Source organism: Schistocerca nitens, chromosome 2 (genome assembly GCF_023898315.1).
Source record: "Schistocerca nitens isolate TAMUIC-IGC-003100 chromosome 2, iqSchNite1.1, whole genome shotgun sequence".
Taxonomy (NCBI): domain Eukaryota; kingdom Metazoa; phylum Arthropoda; class Insecta; order Orthoptera; family Acrididae; genus Schistocerca; species Schistocerca nitens.
In genome coordinates this window covers 610,422,241-610,442,921 of record NC_064615.1, presented here as the reverse complement: position 1 = coordinate 610,442,921, position 20,681 = coordinate 610,422,241, and the positions used below count along the sequence as shown (strand labels likewise).

Below are 20,681 nucleotides of genomic sequence, written 5' to 3'. Positions count from 1 at the left end.
GACAGGTTTCCCACAACATCAAATATATGGCCATGTTTAAGACTGGGGGAATTTTAAATCAAACACTGGACATTTTTATATTAATTTCGAGTACAAGACGCACCTGAATTTTGGAGGCAGTTTTTCGAAGAAAAATGTGCGTCTTGTAGTCCAAAACAACGCAGATATTTTGGGAGGATTCTGGGAAAATTTAATGCATCTGTAAAGTAAATCATATACAAGACGCTATTGCACCCAGTTCCAGCGTTTGATGTCCTTATCAAGTAGACATGAAAACAGGCATCAAACGAATCCAGACACTCTCTGCTACACTGTAAGAACTCAATAGAGCCCATACGACGGTGTAACAGAAATGCTCTGGAAACGTGAGTGGGAATCGTTGGAAGAGAAACGACGTAATCCTGCCGAACCGTGTTAGGGGTAGTCCTGTGTGAGCGAACTCGGTTCCGGCGCGGCGATCGCGATAAAATATCAAACAGACGCCAGACCTCGAATTGCCGCTCGTGGGAACACACGCGCGGAGCATCGTGCGACGCGCGATGCGGCGAAGCGAACGCTATCAGTTGGTTTGGTATTTCCGCGCAGTTTGCGGTTTGTGTTTCATGTTAAAGTGTCTGAAAATTTAGTCAGTGCTGTTCAAGAACGTTGTTTACATCTACATTTACACCCTGCAAACCACTGTGAAGTGCTTGGAAGAGAGTGTATCTCATTGTATCGGGTATTAAAGCGTTTTCCCGCTCCACTCAGGTATTTTGATTAGGGGACCTTTTTCTGCTAACTCCAAATATCATGGAACCATACGCACGCTGATCGAAGGAGGCACTAATTTCATATGAAATTATTTTTAACTTTTATTTGTCTTGGGCACGCAGGTTAATGAAAAGCATATTCGGTATTTTGGCAATCAAGTGGCGAATCTAGCATTGTATTATTACAACTGAAGTGGACTCGTTAAAGCTAATTGTGGCCCTACAAAATTACTAACCCGTCTTTGAGCAGAGGGAACGTCCATAAAGACTGATTCAGTTGCCCCTATCACTGGGTTTCATGGAGCCCGCAACGCCTTCAAATACCGCATTCAAGATTTTCATATTCTGTCGCTTACTAAGCGCAAACTGTTAGTCCTACAGAGAAAATGAACACGACCTTTTCGTAGAAAATTTAATATAGTTAAATTTTGTACTAGGATGCGTTTTCTCCAGAGGCAATAGTTTTTTAATTATTCAACAAAAAACGTATGAAAGTGACCCTAAAACCAGTTTTTCTTGAATAACTAGAAAACAGTGGCCTCCCAGTATAAAATTAAACTACACTAAATTTCCTACAAAAAAGGCCAGTTCATTCTCTCTGTAAGACTCATAGTTTGCGCTTACCAAGCTGTGTTGTTTTGCGTGACATGTGAGTTGTGAAGATGGTGAATGCCAATTATACGTGGCATTTCACGTCACAGGATAAAAGAAACTGGAGTATCTGATGCTTTTGTACAAAGATTATTGCAATAGCATAGCTGGAGAGGTTAACAGGTAAGCTGATTTCATTACATGTAGCTGTAAACACTCTAAAATATTGTACATAAACAAAACGTCTTGCGGCAAACTAAAATAATTAAAACATGTAGTTACTTGGCAATTAAATTATGTGACACAATAACAGAGAAGTTTTGATTAATGCTAAGGAGTCCACATAGAATGCCGTAAGTACTAAAGTGTGCAGTGCCACAGAATGTTTCTTTGACAAGATATTAAATGCTGTTAAAAATAAGCACATTGTTCCATCAAAAATAACTAGAGTTACTTCCATATATCGGTATATAAAAATGAGTCAACCATTAATCAAACAGCAAAATACGCATGTCTTTACATGCTGACATTTTCAAAATACCTCATCTCAATATCTTGAACTGTTACGACCACATGGTCAGAGATGGGCACACTCCCATTGACATGCCAACCAGTGTCTCGAAAGTGGAGGTAGATTACATTCTGCTCTCAACTTTAAATACAATTTCGATATGTTAACTACGTTTCATATGCAGCAGTGTATGACCTAAAATGAACGATATGCAAAGCTTACAAAAAGTGTTTTTACCTCTGCGCATTCTTAATATTTAGTGCAGTGACTTACATAAACTGATGCAAAAAATGGTTCAAATGGCTCTGAGCACTATGCGACTTAACTTCTGAGGTCATCAGTCGCCTAGAACTTAGAACCAATTAAACCTAATTAACCTAAGGATATCACACACATCCATGCCCGATGCAGGATTCGAACCTGCGACCGGAGCGGTCGCTCGGTTCCAGACTGCAGCGCCTAGAACCGCACGGCCATTCCGGCCGGCATAAACTGATGCAGCGCAGTAACCATGACTAAAAGCGAAACGAAATTCATTTATTGAGAGAAGGTATCAGTCTGTAAGTTGCGACAGAATCAATTTTTTTCCAAGAATAGTTTTTGTAAACTTGTCTAATAAATGTTTACAGTGGCCAGCACGTCTGCTCAAGTGCGTCACTAACAATCCGTGTAACGCAGTTGGTCTGCACAAGTAGGACAAAGTAACCGCGTAGTATCACATCACGTTGCATCGCTCGAATATTCAGGCAGTGCCGCGGCATGCCATATGTGCATCATATCGCTCATGTAGGACGAGATGATAGGGAAAATTAGAGAACCTGAATTCTAAGGAGATTTTGAGGACGTTACGCTTCTATCATCGTATATTTCGAGTGGGCATACGAGAATAAGATAAGAGCGATTAGGGCATGTACAGAGCTATACAGTCATTTTTTCCTCACTCAGTGTGTGAATGGAAAAGGAAAGAAACTCATAATAGTGGTACTATGTACGCTCCACCATGCACCGTACAGTGGCTTGCAGTGTGTTCTTTCGGAGGGAGGGGGGGGGGGGGGGGAGCAGTACTGTTCACAGAGCACCTTCTCGCTGACGGACCCTTATCTGACAATCTCTCCGTCGCTTCGCTTTTTATTGTTTCATGAGCGTTAGGCAGCTGCTTGACTGTGTAAATTCTTACACAATGGTATCTGTGCTTTGTAGGTTGTTAATTACTGTCTCAAGGACACCATTGCTATGCGTCATCAGACTCCGTAACACCTTCTTTCTCGAGATTATCCATAGAGAACAAAAACAGGTCTCTAACTGTATTATCGCAAAGCTGGTCGTGTTGCTGACAGCCGTTTATCACGCATTCATGTCTTTACGGCCTCCGACGTACCCCTCCCCACATTCCATAACTGACCACTGGTTTCCGAGTTTCAGGTTGTTCAGGAAACCAAAAATCACGTCCAGTGGCTGTCAGCCTCTCTCACTTTTTAAGAAAAGCTGAGAAGGAGCGTAAAGAATGCGTAAAAGCTCCCGTTTCAACACTGGCTGCCGGAAGAGTCCTGATCACTCACACTGTCGCTGAAGATTGGCATTGTCCCGTAAGATGATCATCCGCAGAGAGTTGACTTTTCTAATCCTTTTTGTTGCCATTTCATCACTACTACAAAGTACAATTCTTAAAATCGGCTCTACTAGTTGAGTCAAAGGTGGGCAGGAAATCAACCACCGTTTATTCAAAGGAACCATCAAACACTCACCTGGAGAGATTCGAGGAAACCACGGAAAATATAAAGCGCGATGGCCACAAGGGGATTTGAACCTGGTTCTTCCCGAATGCATTTCCAGTGACTCAGTCTGTGTGCCACCATTTATTTATAAGTCAATGATCACAACATATGTTCTGTACGTTACGATAACGCCGAAATCAAGTAGCACCTTGTAATATTTCCCAGAAAACTGAAACTGTGGGCAACCTCTTTGATAACACAGCACCAGAAAGAATAAGCAGTAATGCGGATCTAGATGTTTCTGTAATCCATCCGGTGTCTCTATTCAGACAGTGTTCCGTTATCACTGATTTTTCCAGCTGCACTAACTGTGTATGGCGCCGGTGTTCATTACATGGTTCCATAATAAGATCACCAGACAAAAATTTAGTCACGGATGAATCGTTAAGCCTTTACAGATGGTGCAGCGATCGAGTCACTTTCTCAACCGCGTGCACACTGCTTCGAAGTAAGCATAAGGCAACAACAGACATGGATCTTTCAAGAGGACATTATACGTAAACACGGGTACATGTAATGACGTGGCACATGAGTAGTGGCAAAAACGGCAATCATGTTTGGCTGCGCCGATGGCGATTCGGTATGCGAAGTCGCTGGATTTGTTGGTGTTTCGCGGCGGACTGTTCAGCGAGTCTACAAGCAGTCGTGTAACACACGTGGCCACAAAACACGACTTCAGAATGGTGGTCGGTGAAAGTTCCTGACTGAGGGGAACCAGAGACGCCTCTCACGGCCTGCGAATCAAAATCGCTTCCAAACCCGGCAGGACTTGCTGCAGGCTTTCATCCCAACCTGTTAGTAAGAGAACACTGCGACGAGAACTACATGCAGTGAGCATGTGGAGTCAGTCATCTTCCAAGAGGTCACTGCTCACGCGGGCACATTAAGACGTCAACAGTAAAGTTCAGTGGGGTGGAGCACCCCAAGATGTGACTGGTTTTCTGAACACTACCTCATCCTATTACATCTCGACTGGGCTACAAAATCAGCTGACTTGGCCACATACAAAATCTGTGGGACGATTTGGAGCAGCGGGTAAAATGCCGTCATCAGCATATCCGCTGGCTGGTGGAACTGCGTGATCAAATCCTCAATGAGTGGCTTATCCTGGATGCAACATACCTGCACAACCTTGTAGACTCACTTCCTAACGCAATCCAGGCGGTTATCAAGTCCACTGGTGGAATTACACGGTACTAAATGATGGTTGTAATGAGCTAGTACACTAGCTCTGAATAACATAGGTTTTTCCACAAGGGCATAGAATTTCACAAACGCGTTATTTGTCGTTGACTGAACTCGAGGGGGCATGTACTCTTGTTAAAGGAAGAAAAGTACATTTAATCTTGAGCGTTACTTTGGGTCCTGTCTATCTAACTCGAAACATAGTTAACGTAGAGTGGACATTCGGCAAGAGTTCACTGGTGACTGAGTTGTTCTTGGAAATATTCCGAATTTTTCATGTCGTGTGGGAATTCTGTGAACCAAAGGTCTTGTCCACGCCGGGAGAAGAATCTAAAAACCCCAGAAACAATCATTAAATAGATACCAACGTAAAATCTTTGACCATATACATAGCGTTGTGATTTGAAAGTGACGGAATCAAAGGAAGCACACACAGAGATGTTTTGTTCTTTGCCGCAATGTTTAATCCAAACGTGTATTCGCTATCACATATAGACGCCATCTAGGTAACACATACCTGATATCCCATAATGTCCGCTCCATACAACGGTTGCCGATATGCTGGTTTGTTTGACTTCCTTCTCATTATCTAAATTTCATTTGTTAGGATTTAAATCAGGACTGTAGAGTTTGCATAAGAAACTGACCTCTGCATTGACGTTACAACTTTCAAAAGCATGCTGGGGTTTTAACCTAACTTCTCTCAACAATACGTCAGCGCCTAAACAATCATATTTCTTTTCTTGCTTGCAGAATGTACGAATCTAATTCTTAGGTCATTGCAATATTCCATTGCAGCGGCTTCAAATCTTTTTTTTATCCTTCACGTCAGCAACTTTTGATTAGAATGACTGTGAAAATTGATGGTGTGCTAAAACCGTATGCGTAGATCCCTCGCACAAAAAACTGTTCCCATTGATTGGACGAAAGCACATACCACACCAATCTATAAGCAGGTTTGCGGTAGTGATGAGCAAAAGTTCCGTCCTGTTCCCAACTACCGTCCGATCACATTGACGTGTTGTACAATCCCCGAACCTATCCTGAGTTCATGCATAATGAGGTATATGGAATACAATAACCCTCTCCTCGTTAACTGGTATGGATTCCGAAAGCATCGATCATACGAAACCCAACTTCTGCTTTTCTCACATTACATTATGAAAGCCATGGATTAAGACGCTCAAATGGATGCAATATTTCTTGAATTTCGTGAGTTCCGGAGAACATTTGAATCGATTCTACAACAAAGGTTATTAACAGAAGTAGGCTATGACTATTTGGGATGTCGACTGAAGCAGAAGTAACTTCATGTGTGTGCCAAGGAAGTGTGTTGGTTACCTTGTTGTTTGAATTGTATAGTAATGACTGAGCAGACGATACTAATAGTAACTTAAGATTGTTTCAGATGACTGTGTTAGTTTTAGGGAGTGTTATCTGAAACAATATGAGCAAGTATCCTGTTCGCTCTTGATAGGATTTCAAGGTGGTTTAAAGATTGTCAAATTGTGTTAAATATTCAGAGAAAATGCGCACTTCATATAACGAAAAAAATTACTACCCTATGACTACAACATTAATGAGGCACGACTGGAATAAGTCGATTAGTACAAACATCTGAGTATAACGGTTTGTAGGCATACAAAATACAGGATTACGATAAGTGGTTCATTCGTTTTCAAAGCCCTGTGTTTTCCAAAGTTATTACGTGTACAAATATGACTGACAGAAGAGCAGAACATTAAACTCGTACATTTTGCACTGTGCAGAATAGTGTCCTAGGTGTATCCCTCTGGTCACACAACACAGGTCCAAGTGATAGTCAAGTTCGTTCCACAACCTATGCAAGAACATGCTGTCCATGGTCATTGCAGCACTGATGCGTTTTCTGATCTGTTCCAGTGTTCTTGGAAATGGGGGAATGTCCCCCCAAAGAAGAAAATCACAAGGCGTTAGGTTAGCCGACCTGGGCACCAAAGAAGCGCAGTCATATCTTCTTCATTATTACGCTCAATCCAGCGATCGGAAGTTCATAGTTTAGATACCAATGAACACGGGTGTTCCAATGACGGTGTGCCTTGTCTTATTGGGTGATAAACTCTCGGAATCAACAGTCAGTTGTGGAAAGAACCACAAGTGCAACACCCGTCACATTCTTTTCACAGAAGGAAAACGGCCCGTACGGCTTCGTCTGTGCCACTATATAGAAAACATTTACATTCGGCGAGTCTCGTTCATGCACAACAATTTAGTGAGGATTTTCAGAGTCCCACACTCTCACATTTTGGTGATTTACCTGTCCAGATTAATAAAAGGTTGCTTCATCGCTGAATATCATCTTGGAGGCGAAATGTTCATCCTCAAGTGCTTGCTACATTGTGATGCTGGCCACAATCATCCGGTTTTAACACGAGCTGCGGACGATGTTTTTTCTTAATTTTTTTATATCTAGTTCCTGGCTTGCGCAGACTTTTTTTCTGCGTAAGATACTTTATCTCTCTCTCTCCATGGTTGCGTATGGCACATTTGATTGACTGGTACTTCACTCTTTACAGAGACAACCACCTTCCGTAAACTACCGATACTAACGCACAGCGCTCTCTTTAAACGGCGGTTCTTTTCCACAATTCCTTCAGAATGAACACTATACTGTTTAAACACAGAAACATCTCGCACACTTCAAAACTCAAAAACTGTTTTGCTGCTTTGTCCCCATTATGTCATGGATCTGCACTCGTAACGCCAGCTGATGGGCACAATGAAAACGGTGAATTTACGGTTCAATTCATGCATCTGCCACATTTGTACACGTAATGCGTCCAAAAAAATAGAACTTTGAATACTTTGGAAAAAGTATAGCTCTGAAAACAAACGAATCACTTATAATAGACCTATAGAATGATTGCATAGGCACGGTCATAGGTAAGGAAAGATGGGAGATCGTTGTTCATTGGTAGGATACTAGGAAGATGCTCACGTTTGTGGGACCCATATCGAATGTAGCTAAACTGGAATAATGAACGTATTCAAAGATACTTATTGGTGGAATACTAGGAAAATGCTCACGTTTGTGGAACCCATATCGAATGCCGGTGGAACTAAACTGGGATACTGCACTTATTCAAAGAAGGGTGTTCAAATGGTTCAAATGGCTCTGAGCACTATGGGACTTAAATTCTGCCGTCATCAGTCCCCTATAACGTAGAACTACTTAAACCTAACCAACCTAAGGACATCACACACATCCATGGCCGAGGCAGGATTCGAACCTGCGACCGTAGTGGTCGCGCGGTACCAGACTGTAGCGCCTAGAACCGCTGAGCCACAAAAGAAGGGTGTAACAATAGTCTTATGTTTATTTTACTCACAGGAGAGCATTACGGAAATATTAAAAAACCTGAAATTGGCAGACGCTATGAAGATCGACCCTAAGTATCTCGCGAAATCCTACTTACAGAATTTCAAGAATCCGGAGGTATTTGTCATCCGCCAAAGTGTCGCTCCCACAGGGACCGTTAAGACAGGATTATTCTGATTAGAGAAATCACGGCAGCATTCGAGCAGTCATTCTCCCCGCTCTCCACACGCAAATTGAACGAGATGATACTCTAATATGTACCATGTTAAGTACCTTCTGCCATGCACTTCACAGTCGTTTACAGAATATGTAAGCAGGTATAGACTGAGACTAGAAACTGCAAAATTTCCTAACTTGCAAGGTTTACGGGTTCGAGTCCCGGTCTGTTACACCGGTTTTAAACTGCCTTTAAGTTTCTAAAAAGCACGCACTCTGCTGAAAAATGAAAGATTCATTCAATAATAAATGTTTCAAGTGCTACTACGTTATTGTACCCCAACAAACCCATTTGATTTATAAATCCGTTTCATCTATCCAGCAAGTCCACATAAACATTAACTATGCTTTTTTTACCAGATACTGCATCATTTATTAACGTTATCCGAAATGAAGTATTATTTTTTCCATATCGTTTACAGTGAAAGCTAAACAAATTAAATTAAGACTGCTGTTTTAATGCAATGCATCACTGTATGTATATTCTTAGTACTGCGTTCCACGACGCAGAGCGAACTAATCTAGTGCGGTGCTGTTGTGGTCGCACACTCGTAAGCCGCGGCTTTCGCTGACTTTCACAACGCCGTCCGGTAGGCGCGCCGGCCGAGTGTGAGCTCTGCGCCGCGATGTTCCTTGAGTTGACTCGGAAGCAAGTGGTAGTAATATCTCTGGCTAAGGCCAGTGACTGCCTTCTCGCACATGGCAAGAAAGCCGCCGCTCAGTTTGGTTCGCGACCAGCGTCTGCTGTGGTGCGTTGCAGTGCCGTCTGCGCGTGCGTGTGCGATGTAAACAAAGACTACGCAAGTTTTACGCGAGTGTTTTTTGCTAGCGTTTCTAAAGTCGTTCTGTTGTATTCGTGTCTGAGTTGGTTTACTTTATTATATCCGGTTAATTGATTAATTTACCAGACTGAAGAGAATTTACAGAAGATACTGAACCGGCGTGGAATGTTTTAAACTAGGTTAGTATAAAGTGAGGCTGTATATTTTGTGCTGAAGTATATCTGATTGTTGTAGAGTAACTTACTGATGCCGAGTACAACGGTTTTCTGTCTGAAAAGGGCATGCCTGACGCCAAATTAAAACAGTTTTATCGAATGTAAGTTGATTCGTAGTCTGAACATATTTTGACTTGAAAATAAACGTTGTTCTTATGGCGTATAGCACAAACATAGTACTGAAAGTTGTAGAAAGTTTCGTGGCCGACTTACGTCCTGATAACATAAACTTCCCTATTTTAAACACTGCTGATGTACAGTCCTTTGTGTGTTTTGGTAAAAGAAAATGGGAAGACTATTATGAGACGATTAAAGAAAAAAAAAGTTCGTTTGCCTTACAAGGCGGGGTAGTGTTACACTGATAGTCTGCGAATTAAGTTGGAATACGAGCAATGCTGCTGCTTCTGACGTACAATGCACAAAGCATCAAATTCGTGTTGAGTGCCAGAAGTAGTCTATTGACTCACTGGGAATGGAACTGCATACTTTCATATTTACAGCGTCACATTACGTATACACTTCAAGTTATTGTAATGTGCATGCTAAAGGCTTACTGAAAGTACCCCTTAAAAAGTTTGTTACTTTTTGTTGTTGCCCTCCGTAGCACCTACATTTATGAAGTCCGTGGTAGAGTACTGGTTTTATTGTACCAAGTATTTTGGTTTGTTACTATTTCCGGCTGCTGGCTGCATACATATAATCTGTGTAAACTGTTACTTGTGTGTTTTCACGGTCTCCGCATGATCGATGTGTGGAGGGCTGAATAATACTCGTAGAGTGCTACAAATTGGATCGTGGTATTTTGCATGTTGGTTTCGTGAGGCAACAAGAGACTCTCTTACTGCTTGTCAGTTTAGATTACACAGCACTTTGACTCTCCCGCTGCTCTTAGTAGCCAACTACTTTTGGCACTGGCATCCTCCATACTCACTCGACGTCTCATGTTTATTCGAACTAATGTTACTCCACATTTTTAGTTACCTTGAATTGGTTGATTGTTTGTCAACACTATGATCTTTTGACCAGAGAAGTAATGTGACACGTTACAGCGATGTTGGATCTGATGGAAAGCGAATTACTAATAAAACTTCATCAGTTCGAAAGTTCGAGTAAAACGACACTGTTGTTCTATGCACTATTCTACCGCAAATAGTATGTAATAGCAGTACTAATAATTACGAAAGCACTGCAGTAGCGACTTACAGGATGATCTGCAGCGTAATTTGGATTATGAACTACAGTCCAACATTGATTTCTAGTACACAAAATACAGCCAATGGTGAAAGACACTTTAATTCACAGAAAAATAATTGTATGCCCAAGTGAATTACGGATTTATGTAGACATGATCTATCCAGCTAATTTATGAATTGAAGTTCTTAGAAAGAACTTAGACGCCAGTGCACCGAAAGAGGACATTTTCGAAGTAAGTTTGTCATCCAAAAATTACCAAATATGACACTACAGCAGAAGACACACAAAAGACCGATATCGAACTGTAGATCCGAATAAGACAGCTGGAAAATTTCTGCTTTGTTATGTACGACGGACGGGGAGTGGGCGTCGAAGTGTAAGATTTAGTTTTGCCTTCTGAGCAGCGTCCTCGACCTGTGACCTGCGGTATCATTGTGGATAAGACGCGTATCAGAGGTTTTGTGCGGCCTCTCAGCTGTGTGGGCAGGCAGCGACAGCAACAGGTAGCGGAGCAGCCGTCTCGGCTGCTGTGTGTGACCCAGTTCCCCCCAGTTGTCTCCGGGAAGCAGCCGCTGCTTCGCTCCTTCCGCCAGCGGTGCGTTATTTCCTGCGGCTGAGCCACTACCATCCGGCCTGTCCCTCTGTGGTTAGATAATGTCTGTTACACATTACTATCGCAGGATGCGAGACTTTCTACTTTCGCTTGAGTCTCGCGTGTTTGTTATCAAAGCTTGAAATATTACGTAATATTTCACAGCAACACTGCTACTGCTTAATTGTTTTACCACGGTGCGTTATAAAACTTGAGTCATCACGGAATGTGACTATATTGTATTGCTTTGCTAGCGCTTGAACGAGATGTTATGGCTCTTTATCCGGGAGTGTTGATCAGGGCTGTTTCAAGTCTACAGATAAAACGACTCGCGAGGAGAAACATGTTGCTTAAGTGTCTTAAACTAACACACTGACTTTCGAAGATCTGGTCTATAGATACTACACAAGCCATCGTATAGTGCATGGCGGACGACATATCGTAAAAATATAAGCTTTCTTTTAAAGTCCCTTATCGAGCGAAGGACAAAGCATCCATGCCTCTGTAAGAGATCTCTACGAGGCACACATGTGACAGCACACAGGCCGCACTGCCTTCTTCTAATACTGGTTCTCTAAACTTAGCCAACAGGGTTTCGCGAAAACGTTGCGTCCTTTCCAAGAATTCCAGTTTAAATTCTCCTAGCATTTATGTTACTTCAGTATTATGTACATCGACTTTGTGTGATCGTATCAGCGCGTCTCTGCGTTACTTCGTATCGTCTTGATAAGAACTCTAGAGTCTGAAACAATACCCTAACATTAAACGCGCTAGTCTTGTATGGCACTTCATACATTTACATAATCGTTCCAACAAATCTTTCATACGCCTTCCACAATACAGATTTTTCATGACTGCCCCACTTTACATCGCTTCTTAGTGTACCCCTAAATACTTCGGCACTTTAATGTTCTCGCTATCTTCTTCACAAAACCTGTAAACAGCTAATAACCTGTCCTTTTTTATATAGTTGACGTCTCAAATTTATCTACATTTAAAGAGAGCCTCCATTCATTAAGAGAATAAAATTCTGTCAGTCCTTCTACAGTCCAACGGCGATACTTCCCTCCATACAACTGCGTCACCGACGTACAGTCACGTAGTGCTGTTAAGCCTTTCTGATAAATTGTTAATGTATATGGAAAACATTAGGGGGGGGGGCTATTAACTTCCCTTGAAACAAACTTGATCTTGCTTCCGTTTCTGTATAACATTCCTCGTCCACTATAACGTACTAGGTTCTATTAGACATTTCTCGAGCCAATCACATACTTGCGAAGATCGTCAGCATTATCGTATCAGTTGCCGACGATGCGGTACTAAGTCGAACTCACCTTGGATACCAAGGAAAACTTGAATGTACGTTTACCCCTGCTGCTATGGTTTGCAAGATGCCGTGTATGAATGAAGACAGCGGTTTCATATATGCTCTCTTGAGAGTTTCACAGCTCCAGGAACACCGTAAAGTTATAGTTTAGAATGTGATCCAGAATCCTGCAACGCACAGAAGTCAGTGATATTATAACTGGTGGTAGCTTATTATTGCAAAATACGTACCATGAAATGTTTACTACAAAATAATGTGAACAATGTTGCATTAATATTTCCGACTCTTGTTCTCAGCACACTGTACACACTTGTTTCGTGTGTACCCAAAAAGTCCATGATCGCTGAGAGTACACTTGAGGTGTCTATGTATAATTATGTGGAAGCTTATGAACTTGAAAGGCTAATCATGCGAGTTATTCTTAGCGTCGTATCTCTGACAACAGTCGATCTTCTAGGGAAGTACATAGCTACAATATCTGTTGTCATGATAATGAATAAAAGTACTTAGAAAAAAGTTTGTAGTAAACAGAACAACTGGAAGAGAAAAATTATGGGAACGAGAGTAACGGAGGTGAGGCTGAGATTGGTCCGCATTAGTAGTGTCACTGAATACTTTTCTGCGGGATCTGCTTAAACGAAACACTGCGTGCATATTTCTTTCTGCCGAAACTCAATTAAACTAGGTAGGTATAACGGCGAAGCTTCAGTAGAGTAAGCAGTAGAAAGCCTAGACTGCCGACATATAATAGGATCACTACAGTAGGACTTGGTTATATGTGAATAGCAGGGAACCTTTATTATCCAGACTGTTTCCAACGAAGCACGAAACAGTGGAAAACTGTCTACACCTGACTATTTTGTAATTCACACTAAAGTTTTTAGCGGAGGGTGCATGGGACCACTTTCAGTTCCAGTCTCTCAAGTGTTGTCAAATGATCAGCCCATTTTTTTCGTGCCAGCTATTATATCGCAAAACGCTTTTGTTCTAATGATTGCAATCAAAGTTCTCGTACCACGTCCTGACAGTTTCTTCGTGTATCGTGATAGTGCAAAAAGAGCTGCCCTCTCAAATCATTAGATGCCCTTCGTCAGTCCTATCTGGTAGGGATCCCATGTAACGTAGCATTATTTCAGAAAAGGAATGGGAAACGAATAGTAGGTATCATCGTAGTAGATTTGTTGCACCATCCGCCAATATAATCCAATTCTTTGATTTGCCTTCCTCACAGCATTCTATGTGACAGGTTCAATTAAAGTTGTTCGTAATTGTAATGCATTGGTATTTAGTTGAATCGACAAGCTTTAAATTTGTTTGCCTTGTTGTGTAGTCGAAATGTAACGGGGTGCCAGAATGAGATTTTCACTCTGCAGCGGAGTGTGCTCTGATATGAAACTTCCTGGCAGATTAAAACTGTGTGCCCGACCGAGACTCGAACTCGGGACCTTTGCCTTTCGCGGGCAAGTGCTCTACCATCTGAGCTACCGAAGCACGACTCACGCCCGGTCCTCACAGCTTTACTTCTGCCAGTATCGCGTCTCCTACCTTCCAAACTTTACAGAAGCTCTCCTGCGAACCATGCAGAACTAGCACTCCTGAAAGAAAGGATATTGCGGAGACATAGCTTAGCCACAGGGGTTGTTTTAGTACTTGCGGAGGACATCACATTTTTTACTGTTCAGGGATCAGTTCCCACTTACTCTACGATCTAGATGTATTGACTAAATCATTTTGTAATTATTATGTCTTCTGATAACCTTATTGGAGAGTAAATGTCAGCAGCATCTGGAAATAATCTTAGGGCGTCTCAGAATGTCTAATAAACGTTTTTTGTTCATATTGAAAACGGAAGTCCAGATGTCATTTCATTTTCACTAGATAACTTACCGTCAATTACTAAGAACTGTAACGATTTTAGCGGGAAATCGTGAATAGTCGAACAGTTGAGTCGTTCTCAAAAGCATTCGTTAGATGTACCACAAAAATCAATTTGATAGCATTTGTCGATAGCACTCATTGCTTTGTGAGAATAGAGCTTATTTCACAAGAACGTTATTTTCTGAATCTGTTCTTCTTATGTGTCACTGGGTCGGGTGTTGGAGATATTTTAAAATGCTGAAATACAGTATATTTTGCTGAAATCGGCTGGTTACAGCGCATATAGTGTTAAGGCGGTGTTTTAGCCGCTCTTAAAGGAAGAATAAGTCTTAACGCCTAATAAAATATTTGTGCTGACGGTGCAGCAAATGTCACTATAGGGAATTATTTCTTTACCATAAGACAATGCCTCTACATCAACGTTCGAAATAGTCAATATTGCCTTCTTGACCATGCACATGAATTGACACGTCTTCACGGTGTCCATTACCGCCGTACTTAGTGTTATCAAGATACAATCAAGTGTGTTCCAAATAAAAAGTAAGGGTACATTTCTGCCTGCCTTCAGCTCAAGGATATTGAACAGTTTGTCAGCGAGCAGTGGCATACATTCACCTTCAGCATCATTTGTTTGTGTACCGACACAGACGAGTAATCAGACTGCTCTAATTGCCAAATATGGCCCAGTATTTTATTGTGTTGGTCTGATATCTCCTTCAAAAAACGTTCAAATCTGTGTGAATTCCTCAGGGACCAAGCTGCTGTGGTCATCCTCCCCCCCCCCCCCCCCACACACACACACACAAATGACCGAGGAAAGACTCTAACCTCCGGTCGGAGCAGTCGCGCGACTCGTGAAATGGCGCCTCGCGGCGGTACCTTCTTCCGACCATCCTGGTAAGCCTTAATCCTCTCCTTTTTCCACGACTGTCTGGACACGGAAGTTTGTGTCCGCAATCATTCAGGTGGAATGTTTGGATGACTGAATACAAAGCCGACACATGACGTCCAGCTAGACGCAAAGTAACCAGAAACACTTAAAAATCTGAACATGTCATTAGAAATATTTTGCGCAAGTAAATAGTAACCTTTTTATCGTGAAATTGTCATTTACCTTCAGTGTTCAGCTGTTAAAGCTCTAGCCTCGGATTCAATAACGAACTGAATTATCTTAAGGTTTTCTGACCCTTGGATAATGCGAAGGTAGAAGAAGCATTAACGACTTAGAAAAGATTTTAATGCCACGCATATAAATTCCATGTTTCGTCTTTGACCTGTGAAAGCACCGACGCTGTAATGTGTAACATATCATCTACATCCATACTCCGCAAGCCACCTGATGGTGTGTGGCGGAGGGCACCTTGAGTACCTCTTCTCCCTTCTATTCCAGTGTCGTATTGTTCGTGGAAAGGAAGATTGTCGGTATGCCTCTGTGTGGGCTCTAATCTCTCTGATTTTATCCTAATGGTCTCTTCGCGAGATATACGTAGGAGGGAGCAATATACTGCTTGACTCCTCGGTGAAGGTATGTTCTCGAAACTTCAGCAAAAGCCCGTACCGAGCTACTGAGCGTCTCTCCTGCAGAGTCTTCCACTGGAGTTCATCATCTCTGTAACGCTCTCACGCTTACTAAATTATCCTGTAACGAAGTGCGCTGCTCTCCGTTGGATCTTCTCTCTCTCTCTCTCTCTCTCTCTCTCTCTCTCTCTCTCTCTCTCTCTCTCCTATCAACCCTATTTGGTACGGATCCCACACCGGTGAGCAGTATTCAAGCAGTGGGCGAACAAGTGTACTATAACCTACTTCCGTTGTTTCCGGATTGCATTTCCTTAGGATTCTTCCAGTGAATCTCTGTCTGGCATCTGCTTTACCGACGATTAATTTTATATGGTCATTCCATTGTAGATCACTCCTAATGCCTACTCCCAGATAATTTATGGAATTAACTGCTTCCAGTTGCTGACCTGCTATATTGTAGCTAAATGATAAAGGATCTTTCTATGTATTCGCAGCACATTACACTTGTCTACATTCAGATTCAGTTGCCATTCCCTGCACCATGCGTCAATTCGTTGCAGATCCTCCTGCGCTTCAGTACAATTTTCCATTGTTACAACCTCTCGATATACTACAGCATCATCCGCAAAAAGCCTCAGTGAACTTCCGATGTTATCCACAAGACCATTTATATATATTGTGAATAGTAACGGTCCTAAGACACTCCCCTGCGGCACACCTGAAATAAGTCTTACTTCGGCAGACTTCTCTCCATTGAGAATGACATGCTGCGTTCTGTTATCTAGGAACTTTCAGTCCAATCACACAATTGGTCTGATAGTCCAGATATCAAGATGAAGGTCGTGAGTTACCGTCAGAGGATATACGCTACCGCGACGAGAACTAAGTACTGCGGAGGCGATTCAAAACAACGTTGTACACTGAGGTGATAGTCCTGTGATACCGATATGAACATATATAAATGGCGGCAGTACCTCGTACCCAGGATGTAAAAGAGTAGTCTACTGGCGGGGCTGTCATTTGTACTAAGGTGAATCGCGTGAAAACGTCTGCGATGTGATTGTGGCCGCACGACGGGAATTAAGAGTTTACACGTGGAATGGTAGTTGGAGTCAGACGCATGGCAAATTCCATTTCAGAAATCGTTACGTAGTTCAATATTACGAGATCCACAGTGTCAAGAGTGTGACGACGTTACTCCTCACCACGAACAATGCATAGGTCCGCGGCCTTCACTTAAAGACAGAGAAAAGCGGTGTTTGCGTACAGTTGCCTGTGGTCAAGCAACACTGCGTGAAAACGGTACATCGCCTGCAGCGACTCTCTTGGGATCGTGACCGTATCGGTTGGACCCTAGACGAGAGGAATACGGTGGTCTACTCAGAAGAGTCCAGATTTCTGTTGGTAAGAGCTGATGGTAGGGTTAGTGTGGCGCAGGCCCAACGAAGCCATGGTCCCAGAATGTCAGCAAGAAACTGTGCAACCTGGTGGTGGTTCCGCAATGGTGTGGGCTGTCGTTACATGGAATGAATGGTGTCCTCTGGTCCGGCTGAATCGAGAATTGACAGGAAATTGTTCTCCGACTACTTGGCGACCATTTGAAGCCATTCGTGGACCTCATGTTCACAAACGATGTCATATCATCGGGCCAGAATTGTTCGCGATTGGTTTGAAGAACATTCTGGCCAGTTCTACCGAATGATTTGGTCACCGAGATCGCACTACATGAATCCCACCGAACTAATCTTCAGGTCACTTCATGCACAACATCCTGCACCGGCAACACACTTTGCAATTATGGGCAAGTATAGAGGCAGCATGACTCGGTATTTCTGCAGAGTACTTCCAACGTCTCGTTGAATCCATGCCACATTTAGTTGCTCCACTAGGCCAGGCAAAAGGAGCTCCGACCTGACATTAGGAAGTATTCTGTGAATTTTGCACCTCATTCTGTACACCTGTTGGTAGCTTATAGCTGTAGTTAAAAACAAATCTATGTTGATAGGTATAATATCGAGACACTTCAGCTTAAAACGTTAGAACAGTGGCTACGTAGATATCGATATGTCGCACACCATCCCTAGCTTCCCGTTCTCGATTTATTTCCAGTCACTTCTGGTAAATTGTTCTTTGCAAGGATCTTCACCACCCCACGCAGGTCATCTAATTAACCGTGTGTCAGTGGACGACGAGGTTAAGTTAAACCAAAACTTTCCTAGCAAGCGTGTTACGTGAAGACTGTGATCTACCTTTATATAACAATGCTTGGACTCTCAGGATGTCACTTGTCTCTCAGGCATACGAAAGTTAACATTTTTCTGTTGGCTATTCAGATTTTTGTAATCCAGTGCAAGGTTAGTTCTTAAGACCGAGCGAGATGACACTGTGGTTAAAAGATTCTCATTCGGGATACCAGCCGTACCAGTAGTAATATCCAGGTTTTTCGTCTTGTCCCCGTAAGTAAAATGGCGGAGTAGTTCCATTGAAAAGGACACCACCGATTTACTTTCCTAATCAATTGTTAAGAGTTTGTGCTCCGTCTCCAATGATCTCGCCGTCGACGGAACGCAAAGGTTCCGTTTTGGTTCTTCCATCGCTGTCGCCATATCATTATCATCAGTCGCAGCATCCGCCCTCGCGCTAATTACATTGCTCAGATCTCTTGAGACGCTTTAGAAGAGCCTAGGAACCGTATGCTTTGAAACTGCAGTCCACACTGGCAGGCTATAAAACAAATCTTGTGGCTTTGGAAGTCACGGAAGAAGTCTTATTTTATCGTCATCGTTGTCAACCGTGTCAACATTTACGGCCCTTTCATTGTAACCTTATGATTAATTTTAAAACCATAGGACTGCCCACGGTATTAGAGCCTCGTGCACGATTTCAGATGAATAGCAATGACATTGCTGTTCAAACGCTTGCTTACATCTGACTCGCCGTTTGCTGCACGTGCAGTCTGTCGTACAGCATTTCATCTGTGTATGGACGCTTGTTTTATGGCACTCGTTTCGCTGTTTCATTTCGAAGTGTAGCTAACAGTACTCCCCCCCCCCCCCGCGCGCGCGCGCTCACACACACACACACACACATATATGAATGTTCGTGTGACTACCTTGACATTTAGACTGATAACGTTGAAACACTTTGTGGTTATACTTACTTTCCTCCGGAACAGACGCAGCTTGTGTGAAATGGATCCCATAGTTTGCATTTAATTTTGTACGCTATAAACTGACAAACAAATCTTAGCAACATGATACTTCATCTTGAAATGATACGCAAGTTTTTTTTAGCATCCAGCATTTAAAACTGCCCTGCAGACTTCGAACGGCGTCTGTTTTAAGTTTATAATTACTGCGCTGTCAACAGATTTAAGCCCTAACAATAAAGAACTGAATCGATCACATTATTTTGTCATTTGTTACTTGGCAACGTTGTGAAAAGGCAAAGTAATTATCTCAACATATTGTTCGTTCCTACCTCAAAATAAAAATGCTAAACGTGGTGTGGAAGTGAAGAGCTGCGTAATTCCAAATCAGAACACGTCGCTGATACAGGTGCTCCAGTTACTAAAGAGTTTGTTGATCGTAATGGTGTTCACAAGTAAACAAATTCGATTTCTACCTCTGTGCTTTTATGTTTTCCGTTTTGTGCATTAGTGGAAAGATTTAAATATTTGGGAGGAGATTTCTAGTTTCAACATTTGTGTAAAAAATCAAAGAAAACCTCCCGAAAAAATGGATATTGCACCAAAATAATTTGAGTTAGCGCTATTGATTGGATACACCAAAATAAACTTAGAGGAATTTTGTTTATGTTGAAAAAATTAAATTTTCCGTTGGCAACGATTGTAATTATAAATTTTGGTCTCGCTGTCGTATTAAGTGCATCAGTACCTTGATAACATTGCACTTAATCAGCGTTGCAACGATGATTACTTGATGTCAAACAGCACTGAAGTGCTAGAGAACAGTTTTCGTGAAAACACTGTATCTTGGAATTTCATGCTCTCATTTATAAACGTGTCCCATTTTTCTATACCCCTCTAGTCCATTTCCCATGCACAGATATTCCGGGAAAAAAAATTGGAAAGTAGGGTTCTGACGAACGATTTCTTGAAGCTTCCCTTGGTTGTGAGGGAAATGGCAGAACTAGAAATTATTTCTCAACCAGTTCCGCATAGGACTTCGTTTGCCACACTACTAACGTAGTTAGCCAGGTATTAGGCTGAAAATTCCCTGACTGTTCAGTGGATCACGAATCGAACAATCAGCGTTTTAGGGCGCTGAACTGGGAGGTCATCAGCGTCCTTGCATAGGGAGACGAGAAGGGTTAAAATCAGTTAAAACATTGAGGAATTCTCAAAACAAGCTGTATCAACACACACACAGCACAATAAAATGAAATTTTAGAAAACATTATAACTAGAGAGTTATAAAAGACGATACATGACATGCAGATAAAATCACTGGAGAATATGGAAAAAAATCAGTTATAAAAGATCAGGACTGAAACATTTAAAACGGGCCACATTACTGTGGTTGGTTGCCTACTTACAAGGATGACTGATAGACGCTCTGCAGGACACTAAAATCTCGCACACAATATTTTGGAAACCAACTGCAACAGCTCACAAAGCTTAAAACACGTACGACACGTGTGTCTACATCGAGAACGAGAAATATATTTCTTAGAAAAATTGTTTCGTTGCCATTAAGATAATTTGTTCAGTGATACCTCTGCATACCTTCCTGCATTTTGAGGCTTTTGGGCAGTACTGGTGGCACTGC

The 20,681-nt window shown here is 42.1% G+C and overlaps 1 protein-coding gene across 7 annotated transcripts in view; it reads left to right on the top strand.

The window, feature by feature from the left end:
* Positions 1-9,118: 9,118 nt before the first annotated feature.
* LOC126236693 (oxidation resistance protein 1) overlaps positions 9,119-20,681 on the top strand; it is a 785,360-nt gene continuing 773,797 nt past the window's right edge. For 4 of the 7 annotated variants that reach the window (XM_049946190.1, XM_049946189.1, XM_049946188.1 and 1 more), the window contains exon 1: positions 9,119-9,346. The gene's annotated coding sequence lies outside the window, so the exon portion shown is untranslated. The remainder of the gene's footprint in view (positions 9,347-20,681) is intronic. The other 3 variants (XM_049946195.1, XM_049946192.1, XM_049946191.1) reach the window with 1 other exon arrangement.